We start from the raw sequence: 18644 nt of genomic DNA on the forward strand, positions 1-18644 counted from the left end.
GTGAGATCATGACCTGGGCTGAAATCAAGAGTCAGGCATTTAAGGGTGCCCGGGTGGCTCAGTCGATTGAGCATCGACTCTTGGTTTTGGCTCAGGTTATGATCTCATGGTTGCGGGGTTCGAGCCCTGCATCCGGCTCCAAGCTGGCAGGGCAGAGCCTGCTTGAGATTCTCTCTCTCTCCTTCTCTCTCTGCCCCTCCCCTGCTCTCTCTCTCTCACTAAATAAACTTAAAAAATTATTATTAAAAAAAAAAAACAGAGACGCTTAACCGACTGAGCCACCCAGGACCCCACTCATGTTATTTTTAATTTTATTTTTATTTTTCAATTCAACTTTTTATTTTAATACCAGTACAGCCAACAGGCAGGGTTATATTGGTTTCAGGTGCGAATCATCATGTGCTGGTGCTGACCTAACTGCGTACCTCAGTTTGCGTTACCTGAGTATCGAAATAATGCCACGGCGAGCACTGTTATGGGCAAATATTTGCCTACTTCTCATATTTCTGCGGAGTGAATTCGCAGAAGTGGAAATACTGGCTTGAAAGAGGCAAACATTTTATGATTCTTGGTACACGTTGCCAAACGCTGTCCAGAAGGCTGCAATTTATGCTGAAAGCAGCCAGCCAGCGCGAGATTCGGTAATTAAAAAAAAAAAAAAAAAAACCAACAAAAGTCACTGTTCAAACAGACAACAAGGTGTCTCCTTTTTCACCAGCAGTGAGCATCTCTGAGAATTCAGGGGTCGGATGTGTTTTCCTCTCCCGCTTGTTTCACGGGTGTTTATGACTTCTTCTGTCCGTGCTCTTTTCCATCTCCTGGCTGGAATATTAATATGAATCGATCCGTGGAAGGGCTTTCAGTTTTAAAGAGACGACCCAGTGCATTCCTTTCTGATTCCTCCCACTGCTCTTAAGCTTAGAAAGAGCTTTGAAATCGCACAGCTTTGAAATCCATTTACTTTGATTTCCTTCTAGTTACGTGGAAGGTGTAGTTTGATTTTTGGAAATTTAATTTAAAAAAATTTTTTAATGTTTATTTTTGACAGAGAGAGAGAGAGAGAGAGAGAGAGACAGAATCCGAAGCAGGCTCCAGGCTCCCAGCTGTCAGCACAGAGCCCGATGCGGGGCTCCAACTCACGAACCGTGAGATCATGACCTGGGCAGAATCAAGAGTCAGATGCTTAACCAACTGAGCCATCCAGGCGCCCCCCACCCCCCCAAGAAAAACCAACCACCTTCTTAATTTTTTTTTTCCCCATCTAGTTCTTTACAGGAAAAATTATTCTGGCCCTGCAAATGACCAAGGCAGAGGCTGCAGTGACTTTTATGACCTAGCCTTGAAACTCACATACTGTCCTTCTACAGAATTCCGTTGGTCACACAGGTCACCCCACCTGTGATCTAAAATGGGAGGGACTTGACTATCAGGAGGTGACCTTTGATCGCAGGGGGCCCTCTTGGAGGCTGACCACCCACATGCCTGTAATTTGTTTGCAGGTGTCTTTTCAAAGATGTTTGCCTGCTCGCCTATTCATTTTCCCTTCTTCGCTACTAAAAAAACATTGATTTTTTTGTCTGGGACAGCAATATGTTCAGTTTAAAACACAAATGTCCTCAGACTCCCTTATACCCAGAGGTGGCCACAGGACTCATTTGTGGCCAATGAGAGGCATGTCGGACACTTTTTCTGATTGGAAGGGGGAAAACTCTACAATCCCTACCTTTTTCTTAAAACACATAATCCTTCCCTTTTCTCGCTGCCTGGAAAAATGGTCATGATGCCTGGAAGCACAGCAGCCATCTTGAGGCCAAGAGGACAAAAGCCACACGGCTAAAGATGATGGTGGAGGGGGCACCTGGGTGACTCAGGTGGTTGAGCGTCCGACTTCGGCTCAGGCCATGATCTCACTACTCGTGAGTTCAAGCCCCACATCAGCCTGGCTGCTGTCAGTGCCGAGCCCACGTCAGACCCTCTGGCCCCCTCGCCCTGCCCCTCCCCCACTTGCGCTCTCTCAAAAATAAATAAAAACATTAAAAACAAATGGATAAAAGACAATAAAGATGATGATGGAAAAGAGAAGGAGCCCAGGTCCCAGGGGCATCATGAGACCCCCTTACTGGTGCCAGATTCCTCACTTCCAGACTTCACCTTCTTTGAGGAACAGCAAACTTCTCCCTCTATCTCAGCCACTTCGTTGTTTCATTTTGTTTTGTTCTTCGGTCATGTATAGTGACAAGAAATTCCAGAGTGGTTCTGATGTCGTACGGGATAAGGATCCTTTCTTCCTCCCAAATAGGTAACTGTTTTATCACCGTTTACCGATCTGTGACACCACCTCCATTATGCAAAAACCATGCACACACGCACGCCAAGACTTTGGTCCGGGGATGTGGTCTCCAATCTTCCTGCTAGAGCAACATTGTTTTCACTGTTCTTGCCGTATGTTGCGTTTTCATATCCGGTAAGGCTTCCTTCCTCCTCCTCTTTTTCCTTCAATTATCTTTACCTCTTTATCCTTCTTGGGGACTTTTGAGTTGACGTGTCAATCCCCCTACCTCGCTGCCGCGGTATTTTAAGTCAGAGTCTGGTAGTAAAGGGCAGCTTTTTAGGTTTGGTGCGGATCAGCTTTGTCTCACTGGTTTCATTTTCTAGACGATTTATAGGGTCTGTGCCGGATCACGCCAGACGCTGTGCTTAGGGTTCCCCACCGCTCTCTGGTTGGATTTACACAGCCCTCACTGGAAACAGGTAACATTATTTGCTCCATTTCACAGATGAGAATGCTGAGGTCCTGAAGTTGTCCAGTGTTCATAAAGCTAATAAAGGGCTGGACATACGATTCAAACTCGGACGCCCAACTCTGAAGGCCGTTTGAACTCCTCCAACGGTCCTGCCTCCCTATCGTGGCCTCGGTGCCCCCAGAAAGGCACCATTTTCATCTAGAGTCGGCTCAAGGGGTGGTCAACAGCTTCAGCCAGTTGACGGAGGCTGCTGAACTCCCAGAGAGAATAATTCCCGTGAACCCCTGCTCTCTGCCTTCCCGCCCGGTCCTTGTGTTTATGGCCAACACTCCCAGAGAGCCGCAGAGAGAAATTCAGAATGTTCCCGGGCAAAGAAAAATGTCAGGAGCCAGAAGGTAGAAACCTGTTATGTGAGGGGGTGGGGGTGGGGGAAGCAATGACCAGAGCCCCCCGCCCCCAGCTCCCAGACACCCCCACCCCCACCAGGCAGCTTCACTCAAGTTCAGTATCCCACTTCCTGTGACCTAAAACCATCAGCGTTTCCACAGTCCCTCACCTCTCTGTCCTCTTTATCCTCAAGGTAGCTTGGCCCAAGTCCCGAACAGGAGGCAGTGAATCCATCCATTCGGGGCATCCCCAGATATTAAGTGAACAGCTACTCTGGGCAAAGCACGATGCCAGGGAGTCAGCAGTGATGAGGGCCCTGCTCCCCGGAGCTGGCGGTGTAGAGGCCAGTGATAGATGGCCCGTCTCTCTCTGAACAGGCTCCCCTGGAACTTTCTCCAACAGTGTGTGTGCTGATGGGCTGTCTGCAGCTGCCGTCCTCTCTCGAGTTGGCTGAGTCTGGATCATTCCGCCAATCCATCCATCAGGGGGAGTGTCCGGCAGGACTTGGAATCCCCTGAGGATGTGACTGTTGGCAGGTCGGCTGACTGCCCATCCGGTCTGGGTCTGTGCCCAGCCACGGGTCCCCCAAGGGACCCAGACTCAGGCACAACGTGGTTCTCAGTCACCTGGATGGCTTTGCAGGGATGGCCCGTCCTTTGGGCACTGGGCCCAGGGCCCATGACATGTTTAGGGGCCCATGAAAATGCTTGAAATGTAATTTTTTTTTTTTTTAAGGTCAGAAACAAAAAAGGGAAGGGGTGCTTGGGTGGCTCAGTCGGCTCAGGTTATGATCTCGCGGTTCGGGAGATTGAGCCCCGTGACGAGCTCTGCCTTGACAGCCAGAGCCTGCTTGGGATTCCCTCCCTCTCTCTGTCTGCCCCTCCCCTGCTCTCTCTCTCTCTCTCCCTCTCTCTCTTTCTCTCAAAATAAATAAATAAATAAACTTAAAAAAAAAGGAAAGAAGTGGATAGAAAATAATGGATACATAATAATGAACCTGGCTGGAATCACATGGGTTTTTATACCAATGCAGTTCTAATTATGATTGCTTCATTAAAAAAAAATTTTTTAATGTGTATTTATTTTTGAGAGAGACACAGACAGAATGCGAGTGGGTTAGCGGCAGAGAGAGAGGGAGACACAGAATCGGAAGCAGACTCCAGGCTCCAAGCTGTCAGCACCAGAGCCCGACGCGGGGCTCGAACTCACGACCTGCGAGATCATGACCTGAGCCGAAGTTGGACGGTCAACCGACTGAGCCACTCAGGTGCCCCTGATTGCTACATTTTTTAAATAAAGGAAGGGGCCCATGAACGTAAAAGTGATTATGACCCACAAAAGTCATACTGCCACCCTTGTGCTCTCCTCCCAGGAAAGCCCAGCCCCACCTGTCACCCTACCCCATTAGGGAGACAGGGTCTCATCCCGCCCCTGCTCAAAACCCTCATGCAGCTTCCCAGCACACTCAGTGACCACAGCTAACAAGACCCCCATCACCTCCTTGGTATTCACCCCTGTCTCTCTATTCCAACATCCCAAACTTCCTTGCTGTGCCTCAGACAGCCAACGTCACTCCTGCCTCAGGGCCTTTGCACTTCCTCTTCCCTCTACTTGGAACCCTGTTTCCTAGTTCTTATCATAGGTGACCCTTTCTCATCCTTCAGGTCTCAGCTCAAATGTCACCTCCTCTAAAAGGCCCTCCCTCGGGCGCCTGGATGACTCAGTCGGTTGAGCGTGTGACTTCAGCTCAGGTTGTGATCTCGCAGGTCGTGAGTTCGAGCCCCGCATCAGGCTCACTGCTGGCAACCTGTCAGGGCAGAGCCCGCTTCGGATCCTCTGTCCCCACCCCCCTCTCGCTGCCCCTCCCCTGCTTCGTCTCTCTCTCAAAAAATAAAAACCATTTTTAAAAAGTTAAAAGGTCCTCTCTGATGCCCCCAACTAAAACAGTCCAGTGACATCACTCCGCTTTTGGGCCTCCACATCACTGGCTGAAATTTCCTTGTTTGCTTGTCTGATAACCGTCTCTCCTGGTCTGGTTACCCATTATTGTCACCCCTAAACTTATTATGATCTCTCACAATTTGGGGGGTTGGTTGGGTTCAGCCGGATGGTTCTTGCCTGAAGTTGCTCATGTGGTCACAGTCAGGCTGGGACTGGAGTTACTTCCCGGCTCACCTGTGCGGCGACGGAGGCTGGCTGCTGGCTGGGGGCTCAGCTGTCCACGCCACCCTCCCGTGGCCTCTCCGTGTGGCTTGGGCCTCCTCACATCATGGCGGCTGGTCCCAAGAGGGACCCAGTTAGGAGCCGCATCACCGTGTATGACCCAGCCTTGCGGTGTGGTGTTGTTTCCCCCTGTGCTCTCTCAGTTAAGGTGGACACGGAGTCCCGCCCAGCTTCGAGAGGAGGAGACCCGGACCCCGGTTCTTGTCCGGGAGAGTCAAGTTCACACTGCAGACAAACAAGTCACATGGTAGAGATTGTGACAGCCGCTTGGGGGGAATACAGTCTGTCCTGTCGCCCCTGGAACCACCTCCAAGAGAGCAGCGTCCTTGTTCTGCTTGTTCACGGCCGTGTCCTCACACCTCGAAAGTGCACGCCACCTGCTTCGACTGAACATTCTAACGCTTTCCTGAAAAATCCTGTGTTCCAATAGCTCACATGTATTTCTATTTTTTTAAACAGATGTTTTTAGGATGTAGCCTAGTTCTTTTTAAAATTTTTTAATGTTTATTTATTTATTTTGGAGAGAGAGAGAGAGCACAAGCTGGAGGAGGGGCAGAGAGAGAGGGAGACACAGAATCCGAAACAGGCTCCAGGCTCCGAGCTGTCAGCACAGAGCCCGACGAGGGGCTCGAATTCACGAACCATGAGATCCTGACCTGAGCCGAAGTCAGACACCCAACCAACTGAGCCCCCCAGGCGCCCCAAGAGATTGTTTTTTTTTTAAATTTTTTTTAATGTTTATTTATTTTGGAGAGAGAGAAAAAGAGAGAGCACAAGCTGGAGGAGGGGCAGAGAGAGAGGGAGACACAGAATCCGAAGCAGGCTCCAGGCTCCAAGCTGTCAGCACAGAGCCCGACGCGGGGCTCGAACTCACGGACCCTGAGATCATGACCTGAGCCGAAGTTGGATGCCCAGCTGACTGAGCCACCCAGGCGCCCCCTCAAAAGCTCACATTTAAAGAATACCAGGATATTATATATTTATATGATATAAATAACATATTACTTACATTATAACAGGATATTACAATACATATATTAAATACAAACGAAATATTATACTTAATAATAGAAATAATTGGGGGGAAATGGGGTTGAAGGCAGAGGGCAGGACAACAAAGCACTTTGTGCCCAGAGCACTAGAAGAAGCATCTGGCATCCTGGTCAGACCCCTGCCCCAGGTGTCCTCTCCTGTCATGTGTGAGCGTCCTTCTCCAGGCTCAGACACAGGGTGCTGCCTCCTCCTTTGAGACAAAGGCATTCGCTTCTCAGAGAGGCCACCTTTAACCCAGTTTAAATCTGACCCAGCCTGTGGATGTCTTCATTAATTTATTGCTTCAAACTAGGGCAAAATGTCTTTGCGGTGTCTTCACCTTGAAAATTCCCCAGGCAAGAGACCAGAAGGTGTAAAAGTTCCTGAAGCCCCAAGTCAGCCACAGAATCCAGACGCTGCTTGCCCCGAAGGAAGGCATTTTCACAGCTCTTTTGTTCTGTCTTGTTTTTAGAGAGAGAGAGTGTGTGTCTGAGAGGGGGAGGGGGGCTGAGGGGCAGAGGGAGAGAGAGGAAGAGAGAGAGAATCCCAAGCAGGCCTCATGCTCAGCGCGGAGGCCGATGTGGGGCTCACTCCTCAATCCCACGCCCCTGCGATCATGACCTGAGCTGAAGTCAAAGTTGGACACTCAACTGATTGAGTCACCCAGGCACCCATAGTCTTTTTCTTTTCTTCTTGTTATTATTATTATTATTATTATTATTATTATTTTAAAGTTTGTTTGCTTGTTTTGAGAGAGACGGAGGGAGAGAGAGCGGCAGAGAGAAGAGAGACAGGCTTCCAAGCAGGCTCGGCACCCAGCTCGGAGCCGGATGCGGGGTTCGGACCCACAAACCGTGAGATCATGACCTGAGCGGAGGTCAGGAGTCGGCCGCTTAACCGCCTGAGCCACCCGGGTGCCCCCAGACTTCCCTTTAATTGCACAAAAGTGCTAGGGAGAAAACGCGTGTGAACCAACACTTCCGGGTTATCTTGACGTCCGCCCTCTCCCCGTCCATTCGACGCGTCCGTTCGAATTCACAAAACAAAGCACACGCGGAGAAGCTGGGGCCCTTGGCGACAGGGGCTGGACGGCCAGATGGGCCCGTGAGACTCCTTCCAGCTTCTCAGATGCGGCCCCGCTGTGCACGGATGCGAGACAGGTGTGGCTCCGCGGCTCCCCAGCTGGGCCCGCTCAGGCGAGCTGCCCCTTGTTTCATCATCTGTAAAACGCAGCCCCGAGACCGGCTTGGCACGCCCGATCTGTGTGGCTGCTCAGAGCCCTGCAGGCAGAAGGGCCCTGCGCTCGGTTTGAGGCCGGGCAGTTGCCATCTGGAAAGCCCCCGCCCACTTTACTGAGCCATAATTGGCACATAGCATTGGGTGAGTTTCCCGGTGCGTGTGTTGATCCGATACACTTATAAATTGCAAAACGCTCACGCTGCCTCCACCGTGACACAAAGTTACCATGTCTTTCTTTGCGGTGAGAACGTTGAAGATCTACTCCTTAGCAACAGTGGAGAATATGATACACGACTGTTCGCTATAATCGGCGCGCTGTCCATTAGATCCCCCGAGCTGTTATTTCTTTTTTCAATTATTTTTTTAATGTTTCTTTTTGAGAGAGAGAGCGTGAGCAGGGGAGGGGCAGAGAGAGAGAGAGAGAGAATCCCAAGCAGGCTCCGCACCATCCGTGCGGAGCCCAGCAAGGGGGCTCGATCTCGTGAACTTGGAGATCGTGACCTGAGCCAAAGTCCAGAGTCCCACGCTTAACTGACTGAGCTACCCAGGGGCCCCTTTTCTGACCTTTTTAGATTCCACACATAAGTGAGATCATCCAGCATTTGTCTGTCCCTGACTCATTCCACTCAGCATAACGCCTCCGTCTGGAAATTCTTAATCATTTCACTTTTGAACTTGGGCTTTTAAAGTGCAGTGGGTGGGGTAGTGGAGCCCCCCCCCCCCCCCCCCCCCCAGGGAGCACAGAATCAAGGTGCACCTGCCCTGCCCTGTGTGCCTGGCTCAGCAACATTCAAAGTGAGGTCAAGGGTCCAGGCTTGAGTAAGGGGAGGTGCTCACAGCCTCCGGGTCAACACTTTGCCTGGGAACCAGAACTGGGCTCTAATTCTGAAAGAAGCAAAAGCATTCCAAGAAACAGGCAAGAAACCCTAAGGTGACTTGCGTCACTGGTGGTGTTAGCCAACAACTTGCATGGTGACACAATAGAAGAGAAGAGAGGGCAAGGTAGGCTCCCCTCCGCCCCCTCCACCGGGCCCAGCGAGGGAAGGCGGAGTGTGTGGGCCGAAGGGGCCCCTGCAGCCTGGGGGGACTGGCCGGTGGCGGTTCCCACGGTCCTGGCCAGAATGTGGTGGGAGGTACCGTCACCCTCCCTCCGTCCGGGCGCCCAACTCCGCAGTGTAGGGGATCTCACGAACAAGTGGCATGCTTTCTTATATTTGCATTTAAAAATAATTATGTTGAAGGGGCACCTGGGTGGCTCAGTCGGTTAAGCGGCCAACTTGGGCTTCGGTCATGATCTTACAGGTTCGTGAGTTCGAGCCCCACGTCAGGTTCTATGCTCACAGCTCAGAGCCTGGAGCCTGTTTCAAATTCTGTGTCTCCCTCCCTCTCTGCCCCTCCCCTGCTCATGCTCTCTCTCTCTCAAAAATAAATAAACACGGGGGAAAAAAAGGAATTTAACATTTTGATTGCTTGTTACTTAGAATGACATGGGAAATGCCAGATACCATAAGTCAAAGAGGAAGCTAGGGAAAAAAGGGAAAGCTTTGTATTTCCTCTTCCTTTTGTTTTTTTTTTTTAATTTTTTTTTTAACGTTTATTTATTTTTGAGACAGAGAGAGACAGAGCATGAACGGGGGAGGGTCAGAGAGAGAGGGAGACACAGAATCTGAAACAGGCTCCAGGTTCTGAGCTGTCAGCACAGAGCCCGACGCGGGGCTCGAACTCATGGACTGCGAGATCATGACCTGAGCCGAAGTCAGCCGCTTAACCGACTGAGCCACCCAGGCGCCCCTCTTTCTTTTGTTTTTAATGATTATTTATTCTTGAGAGAGGGAGAGACAGAGTGCAAGCGGGGGAGGGGCAGAGAGAGAGGGAGACACAGAATGCGAAGCGGGCTTCAGGCTCTGAGCTGTCGGCAGGCCTGACGGGGGGGCTCGAACCCACAAACTGTGAGATCGTGACCTGAGCAGAGGATATCAAGAGTCGGAAGCTTAGCTGAGCCACCCAGGTGCCCCTTCGGTTTGTTTTTTAGCAAAGAACCCCACATTTGCTATCACGCTGGGACCTGCACGTTATGTAGCCCGCTTCGTGTAGAGCCTAGTGGGGGCCTAGGACCCTAGCGTGTAGAGCCCGCTTAGTGGGGTTGCAAATGATCACAAGGTGCTTGGCCCACAGCAGGGCTTCTGCGAAGGTGAGGCCTGCCATCATCTCCTTCTCCTCTCTGTCCCCCAGCCCTGTGCTCTCAGCTCACCCACGGCCAGCTCACGGACTCCTCTCCTCACTGGCCAGTCCAGCCTCCCTGACCCCCCGAGACCCCTCCGGCATCCCTGCCCGCCATACCTTACCCGCACTCTGTCACTGGGCCCTCTGTTCGGCCAGCCGTCCCACGGCGGCTCCGAGGGGCATGATCTGGGTTGGCTGGTCCCCAGCCCTGTCCCTCATCGGTTTCTTCTCCCCTTTGCTCACCTCACTGCCCCCTCCCCACTGAAATCTCACCAGCTCTTGGCCTGGACCCCCAGAGTGAAAACCAGCCTGGTATCCCTCTTCCCGTTAGCAGCCAATCTCGCGCTCACTTCCGGGTCACAGAGGAGGCCCTGCCCTCCACAGGCCATCACCAGCCCCCCTCTACGGCACCCGGGACCCCTTAACCCTACAGTCACCGGCCAGGCTCAGCAGCCTTGACTTCTTGCGGCACCCGGCCTTGCTGACCAACTGTCTAGACTCTCTGAAATCCTTTTGTCTTAACGTGTACCCAGATTTGTTTCAACCAGGGATGGCCAGACACACAGAAACCGGAAGGAAGGGGTCCCCTAGGAGCAGGAGGTAGGGCACGGCCCCTACGGGGCCCCAGGGGGAAGCCCCAGGCTGCGGCAGGGGGCAGAGGGAGTGAGGGGAAACCATAAGAGAGAGCCTTTACTGTGGTTTCCGTGGGAAAAGCAAGACAGGGTGGGGTAAGACTTAGGACTTGCTAGTTTGAATAATTTCAGTGGACTCCAGAGGGTAGGTGTTATCCTTAGTCGGGGGTGGTTGGGCGGGGGAATATTGGCCCCAGGGCAGAGCCTGGAGGGAGGGATTTGGGGTTTTGCACTGGCTGGTTTGTGTAAGAAGGTGAGTTCGTGGGAATTGTGCCCTATTTCTAGGAATTAGCTAACCCTGGGAGGGACAGTGTCTCTGGGATCAGCAACCCCCCAGGATGGTAAAGCCCCAGAAAATACAGAATATAAAGAGGCACAGTTAACACAGTTTTTCACCTCGTAACCCCACACACCCTTTTCTCTGTATCTCTGCACTTGTCCCCCATGGCGGTCCCTCGCTGTCTGTCTCCCCCGCCCTGACTCATCCATCCATCCCGTGCCTTCTGTCTCCCTCTTGTCTCTGTGTGCAGCCGGGCTTCTCAGAGCCCCTCTCGGCTCCCCCCACCCCTACCCGCTCTCATCCACTCCATCAGCAAATGCTCTAGAGCAGGGTCCCTGCCCCAGGGAGTTCGCAGCCCCTGAAGCTTCAGACACTTGACACGGGTTTCTAGTTTTTGAACCAGCTTCCTCCCCTGTGCTTCTGACTCAGCACCCCCTCCCGTGCCCACCTGCCACCAAGCAGCCAGGGAGACGGCTCTGGAGGCTTCGATAGTCGCTCATCCCTGCTTAGAATCCCCAGATCCCAGAGGCTTGCCTACAGCCCTCCAGCGAGCTCACCCTTCTTGTTCTTGTCTTTCTGGTTCTTCTTCAGCAAGCCCACCCTTCCTAGCTGGAGACGCAAAGCCCTTCTGGAGCTGAACTTGCTGGCCTTTGGTATCATTTGCTCATTTCTTCCGCGTGGGCTTTTTTTTTTTTTTTTAATTGTGAAGGGGGGAGGGGCAGACAGAGAGGGAGACAGAGGATCTGAAGCGGGGTCTGCGCTGACAGCAGACAGCCTGTCATGGGGGGGCTTTCCTTATGGTCTTAAGCACCCGGGTTACACACACACACACACACACACACACACACACACACGCAGTTCGTGCTTCTCAAGCACACACTGGGCACTTGTCTGTCTCAAGGTCACGCCCCCTCGTTGTCCTCTCTGATATCAAGGAGCAAAGTTTGAAAAGACACCCCGTGGAGGCTGCTGCTGGAGACCCAGCCCCCCCCCCCCCACCAGCCCCTGGGAACAGCCCGGGGGAGGGCAGTTAGGCTCCAACCAGAAACCTGGGAACCACAGATGCCTTTGGGGGAATATCTCCTGCACATAAACTTGCATACATGAGGGACTTCACAGGAGGTGATTCCAGGCTGTGTCCTTTGTTGTAGCAAAACCTAAATGCTGGGCAATCAAGGGCCAGCTAAATAAAAGCAGTGGCCCCCTCCGCAAAAACGGGACCCTGCTTGGCTATCACGTGAGAGGAGGCAGGTCAAGGCTGGCCAATAAAGCAGTCTATTTATGTATTTTTTTTAAACGTTTTTTATTTATTTTTGAGACAGGGAGAGACAGAGCATGAACAGGGGAGGGTCAGAGAGAGGGAGACACAGAATCCGAAACAGGCTCCAGGCTCTGAGCTGTCAGCACAGAGCCCGACGCAGGGCTCGAACTCACGGAGTGCGAGATCATGACCTGAGCCGAAGTCGGCCGCTTAACCGACTGAGCCACCCAGGTGCCCCTATGTATTTTTTTTAAGTTTATTTATTTTTATTTATTTAAAAATGTTTAAGTTTATTTATTTATTTTGAGAGCGAGGGAGAGAGAGAGAATCCCGAGCAGGCTCCGTGCCCAGCAGAGCAAAGCCCGATGCGGGGCTCAATCCCGCAACCGTGAGATCATGACCCGAGCTGAAATCAAGAATCCGATGCTTAACCGCCTGAGCCACCCAGGTGCCTCTAAAGACTTGACTTTATTTATTTAAGTTTTTGTTTTAATTTTTAAAAATGTTTATTTATTGTTAAGAAAGAGAGAGAGCAGGGGAGGGGCAGTGAGAGAAGGGGACAAAGGATCCAAAGCAGGGTTCGCAACAAACAAACCCTCACAAACCGTGAGATCATGACCTGAGCTGAAGTCCGACGCTTAACCGCCTGACCCACCCAGGTGCCCCTAGAGATTTTATTTATTTATTTATTTTTATTTTTACTGTTTATTTATTTCTGCAGAGAGAGAGAGAGACAGAGTGCAAGCAGGGGAGGGGCAGAGAGAGGGGGAGACACAGAATCCAAAGGAGGCTCCAGGCTCTGAGCTGTGCTGTCAGCACAGAGCCCGACGTGGGGCTTGAACTCACAAATTGTGAGATCATGACTTGAGCTGAAGTCAGATGCTTAAGCGATGAGCCACCCAGGCGCCCCTCTAAAGATTTTATCTTATTTTATTTATTTATTTATTTTAAGATTTTAAGTAATCTCTGCACCCAATGTGGGGCTCAAACTCACAATCCTGAAACCAAGAGTCAACTCTCCACCGACTGAGTGCCCCTATTTTTATTTTAATTATCTGTACACCGCGGGGCTTGAACTCAAAACCTCAAAATCAGGTCCGGTGCTCTTCCGGCTGAGGCAGCCAGGAGACCCCAAAACAGTGTAGACGTACTGTGCCGTGATGAATGCACGATCGGTGTTGGCCTTTTCTCTTTATATGTCCTGAAATGCTCATCACATTTCTATGTAGGAAGTGGGTGCTGCATTTCTCCCCACTTTAGGACAAGGAAGGAAACGGGGGTGGCATCGAAGGGTTAGATGACGAGCCTGGATTCATGGAAATAATAATGCAAATAATCCCTGTGCTAGGACATGTCGGTCTGCTGACTTGGAAGGATGTCCAACATCCGTCATTCACTTCAAAAGCAAGGAACATACTCGTGAAGAGTGAATTAACGTTTGGGGAAAGCTGAGTGCAGGGGATTCAGGAAGTCTCCTCACCATCTTTGCCCCTTTTCCGTAGACTTGCAACCATTCCAAAATAAAGAGTTTGTTAGGAAGAAAAAAATGTCTCTAAGAGTCGCTTGGGCGTCCACGTTCAGAAGCCACCTAACAAAATGTGGTCCGTCCACACAATGGAGTATCACTCAGCCTTGAAAAGGAGGGGCGTTCTGACCCCGGCTGTGTGGATGAACTTCGAGAACGTTATGTTCCGTGAAATAAATTCAAGTCACATAAGAACAAGTGTTGTATGATTCCACTTCCATGAGGTCCCTGGAGGAGGGACATCCATAGGGACAGAAAGCAGACCGTGGGAGCCAGGGGCTCTGGAGGAGCAGCCTGTGGTGGTCATGTTTAATGGGGAGAGTTTCAGTGCCGCAAGATGAAAAGCATCCTGGAAATGGATGCTGACGATCCTTGCACAACAGCGTGAATGTGCTCAGTGCCACTGACCTGGACACTTAAAACATGTTCTGCAGGGGGCGCCTGGGTGGCTGAGTCAGTTGAGCGTCCGACTTCGGCTCAGGTCTGTGAGTTCGAGCCCCGCGTCGGGCTCTGTGCTGACAGCTCAGGGCCTGGAGCCAGCTTCAGATTCTGTGTCTCCCTTTCTCTCTGCCTCTCCTTCCCCCACCTCTTGCAAATAAATAAATATTAACCCCCCCCCCCCTTTTTTTTTAATGTTCTTCATGCCCTAGTGCCGGCTCCATTCCGGGAGCTTGGGTCAATATTTGTCAATGACATTACCTACCAGGGCATCAGTGGGGGTGTCCTTGGCTGAGGCTGCCAGGGGGCTGCGGGACACATGGGGCTGACTTCCTGCCTGGGGCCACGCAGTCTCAGCACAGGGCTGCGCTCACGGCCAGGCCACTTTTTCTGCCGCTTGTAGATTTTCCATTAATCTTTCTCCCCAGGATGGTTTTGACTTCCAGGGGCCTGCGGGGGTCACTTGCTAGAACCCCCACTTTGTCCATTTTGAGGGTGGATGTTTCTGGAAGGCAACCGACATGTATCCAAAACTTTAATAAATGGCCTTTGACCCAGAAGTTCTACTTTTAGGTTTCAATCTTAAGAAAAAAAAGACTCGGGGCGCCTGGGTGGCTCAGTCGGTTAGGCGTCCAACTTCAGCTCAGGTCACGGTCTCGCGGTCCGTGAGTTCGAGCCCCACGTCGGGCTCTGGGCTGACGGCTCAGAGCCTGGAGCCTGCTTCCGATTCTGTGTCTCCCTCTCTCTCTGCCCCTCCCCCGTTCATGCTCTGTCTCTCTCTGTCTCAAAAATAAATAAACGTTAAAAAAATTTTTTTTAAAGAAAAAAAGACTTAAAGTTTTAGCAACATATATAATATATACAGTAATATATAACATATATATATTATATTATATACGTACATGTTTATATTGACATGTCCCATATATACATAGAATATATATGTAGTGAAGTTATATGGCTATATATAATTATAATAATATGCACACAATATAGTTATATATAAAAATACAGTTAAATATATATATATATATATAATAACAACAGTAATGAATCAGAAGCCACATAAATGTCCAATAATAGAATATTGGTTAAGTATATAATGCTTTGGCCATGTAAGGGAGTACTATATGATCATTAAAAAAAGATGAGGGGCATCTGGGTGGCTCAGTCAGTTAAGTGTCTGACTCGATTTCAGCTCCGGTCATGATCCCAGAGTCGTGGATGGGATTGAGCCCTGCATAGGGCTCTGCACTGAGAACACGGTACCTGCTTGGGATTCTCTCTCTCTCTCCCTCTCTCTCTCTGCCCCTCCCCTGCTAGCTCTTTCCCAAAAATAAAGAAATAAACTAAAAAAAAAAAAAAAAGGAAAGAAAGAAAAGAAAAGAAGAAGAAAGGATGGGGTGAAAGCTGTTATACTGAAGGTTATTGCCAATCCCTTCCTTGCTGGGTTTGAAGAAAGCCAGGGGTACGCCCCCCACCACCCCCACCCCCACCCCCACTCCAGGAAACGGGGAGTCCTTTTTGGAGAAATCAAATGGTCCCAGAGAAAAGATCTATAAGAGACTGACATGTGGGGATGAGGAGCTTATCTTCAACGAAACTCCCCACCAACATGAACCCCTTGCCATCAGTTCAGCCCCTGGGCCTCACATTCAAATATACGATTTAGGGGAAACTTCAAAATGAAAGGCAGAAACCAGAACAAACCTCGGAAAAACCAACTCGGGAAAAATTTTAAACATGCCAAGAGGGGGAGAAAAAAGTAATACAGCCCCACCATTATTATCTTCAGAGAAATAGCTGAAGATATAACGATTAGATCAATAACGTAAGAACAGAATGCTGTTTTAAAAAAAAAGCGGTGGGGGGGGGGGCGCCTAGGTGGCTCAGTGGGCTAAGCGTCTGACTTCGGCTCAGGTCGTGATCTCACGGTTCGTGAGTTCAAGCCCCACATCTGGCATTATGCTGACAGTGCGGACCCTGCTTGGGATCCTCTCTCTCTGTCCTTCCCCTGCTCCTGCTAACTCTCAAATGCCGCTTCTGAGTCAAACAAAAAACAAAATGCCAGTGGAGACAGGAGGAAACGAGAGCTAAAGATAACACAAAACGATCTGGGTCAGTGTAAAACACGTGCACGTAGGACAATATTCATCTGGCAGCATTAGGAACAAAGTAAAAGGTACACACCAAATTCTCTACAAGAATACCGTTGGGATTCTCCACTGGAAGAGATAAAGCAAGTCAACCACAAACAAAGAGCACAATGAGCCTACCCTCTCTAGAACCCTTTTCATGGCCCCGCCTCCACCCGCTGGCCAACCTCTTTTCCCCAAACCCACCATCAATGTCAAAGGGGCAATGCCTTGAATGACAGAGCCAAGAGGGGACTTGTAAACTATTTAGAACACAGTGAAAAGAGCACCATCTTTTTTTGCCCTTAAAGATTTTATTTTTAAATCTCTACACCCAATGGGGGGCTCGAACTTACAACCTCGAGATCAAGAGTCACATGTTCTACCGACTGAGTTAGCCGGGCACCCCTGAAAAGAACATTTTAAACAGTCAGAGTAGAAAAACAAACAAGATTAGGGAGATAAGGTCTCAGTGTAAGTGTAAACGGTTAAATATGAGAATCTACATGCAGGTCTGGGCAACATTCGGAAAAACCTACAAGGAAATGAATGATCGCTGAGAAAAATGCACATTGGGATCACTTGCCCCAAGCGGAACATCCGATGAGGGCAACCATGCTGTAGAAAAATACAGAAAACTCCCCGATGCATCTTTGACTTCATTTTATGAATTCAATTTCATGTCTTGAGTTCTAAATGACAGGACAGAAGAGCACAGATCAATCTCACTTAAGAACATAGAAAAATTGGGGGCACCCAGGTGGCTCAGTCGGTTAAGCATTGACTTTGGCTCAGGTCATGATCTCGCGGTTCGTGGGCTCGAGCCCCACATCGGGCTCTGTGCTGACGGTGCGAAGTCAGCTTGAGATTGTGTCTCCGGCTCTCGCTGCCCCTCCCCCACTGGTAACTTCCCCCTCCCTCAACATAAATAAATAAACTTAAAAAAAATAGCAAACTGAAGGTTGCCAGATATTGTCATTTGATAGTAATGTACCAAAAAAAGAGTAGGAAATGGTCAGCTTTATTTCCAGATTCCAGAGAGGTCCAATAAAAAGCATTCTATCAAATGAGGAAAACCTGCATGGTCCTATTAGTGTGTACGAAAAAGCATTTCATAAAATTCAGCAGTCATTCCTGACAAAAGTGAAGTAAAATTTAAAAAGAGAAAGAAATTGTGAGGCGTGTGGATGGCTCAGTCGGAGGAGAGAGCAAGGTCATGAGTTTGAGGCCCCACGTTGGGCACAGGGGTTACTTAAATAAATACACTTAAAAAATAAAAAATAAAGAATAAAAAGGGAAAGATATTGCTTAAATGCAATAAAAGCAATTCCCTTAAGATCAACAGTAAATATTAGCCTAAATGCTAATCAGGAAAAAGACCAATATGCAGTCTTTTACTGTGGTTATCGAACTCTGTCCTGGGGATTCCAACAAATGCAGGAGGATAAGAAAACAATAAGACATTTGGAAAGAAAAGGGGCACCTGGGTGGCTCAGTCAGTTAAGCATCTGACTCTTGATCTCAGCTCAGGTCTAGATCTCAGGGTCATGAGTTCAAGCCCCACATTGGGCTCTGGGCTGGGTGAGGAGCCTACTTAAAAAAAAAAAAAGACATTGAAAAGAAGAGATAAGGTGAACTCTCTTTGTTCAAGTGCTTTTAGCAAGAATTTAGTAAGATGACTACCTAGAATAGAAATACTGCACCAAAAGACTCAGAAATGAGTGAACACCACATTTATTTATTTATTTATTTATTTTTAAATTTGTTCAACGTTTATTCATTTTTGAGAGACAGAGCGTGAGCAGGGGAAGAACAGAGAGAGAGGGAGACACAGAATCAGAAGCAGGCTCCAGGCTCTGAGCCGTCAGCACAGAGCCCGATGTGGGGCTCAAACCCACAAACCATGAGATCATGACCTGAGCTGAAGTCGGATGTTTAACCCACTAAGCCACCCAGGCTTCCCGAGGGAAAATGACAAACTACCTGTGAACAAATTTAATGAAAACAGCACAGGTACAATACAAACAAAATTATAAAATCTCATTGAAGGAGGGAAAGCAAGGTCTGTAGTAATGGAAAGACAGTTTCTTGGGTTGACATAAAAAAAAAAAACAAACTAGGGCGCCTGGGTGGCGCAGTCGGTTAAGCGTCCGACTTCAGCCAGGTCACGATCTCGCGGTCCGTGGGTTCGAGCCCCGCGTCAGGCTCTGTGCTGACGGCTCGGAGCCTGGAGCCTGTTTCCGATTCTGTGTCTCCCTCTCTCTCTGCCCCTCCCCCGTTCATGCTCTGTCTCTCTCTGTCCCAAAAATAAAAATAAAAAAACGTTGAAAAAAAAAAAATTTAAAAAAAAAACAAAACAAAACAAAACAAACTATAAATTACCCACAATCTAACTTACAAATTAAAAAATTTTTTTTTCTAATATTTATCTTTTTTTGAGAGACAGAGCATGAGCAGGGGTGTGGGGTGGGGGGCAGAGAGAGAGGGAGACCCAGAATCCAAAGCAGGCTCCAGACTCCGAGCTG

General features: G+C 49.5%; 1 protein-coding gene and 1 long non-coding RNA gene across 10 annotated transcripts in view; one reads left to right on the forward strand and one right to left on the reverse strand.

Annotated features, from left to right (window-relative positions):
• The window catches only part of HNRNPM (heterogeneous nuclear ribonucleoprotein M), a 297886-nt gene that overhangs the window by 213624 nt on the left and 65618 nt on the right, over positions 1 to 18644 (reverse strand). The gene's annotated exons all lie outside the window — the stretch shown is intronic.
• Positions 1632 to 7822, forward strand: LOC109254209 (uncharacterized). The gene is made up of 2 exons (XR_002074681.2): positions 1632 to 2299; positions 7140 to 7822. It is a non-coding gene; the product is annotated as an uncharacterized LOC109254209 (long non-coding RNA).

Source organism: Panthera pardus, unplaced genomic scaffold (assembly GCF_024362965.1).
Source record: "Panthera pardus isolate Hobbes unplaced genomic scaffold, ASM2436296v1 HiC_scaffold_8, whole genome shotgun sequence".
In the NCBI taxonomy this organism is placed as follows: domain Eukaryota; kingdom Metazoa; phylum Chordata; class Mammalia; order Carnivora; family Felidae; genus Panthera; species Panthera pardus.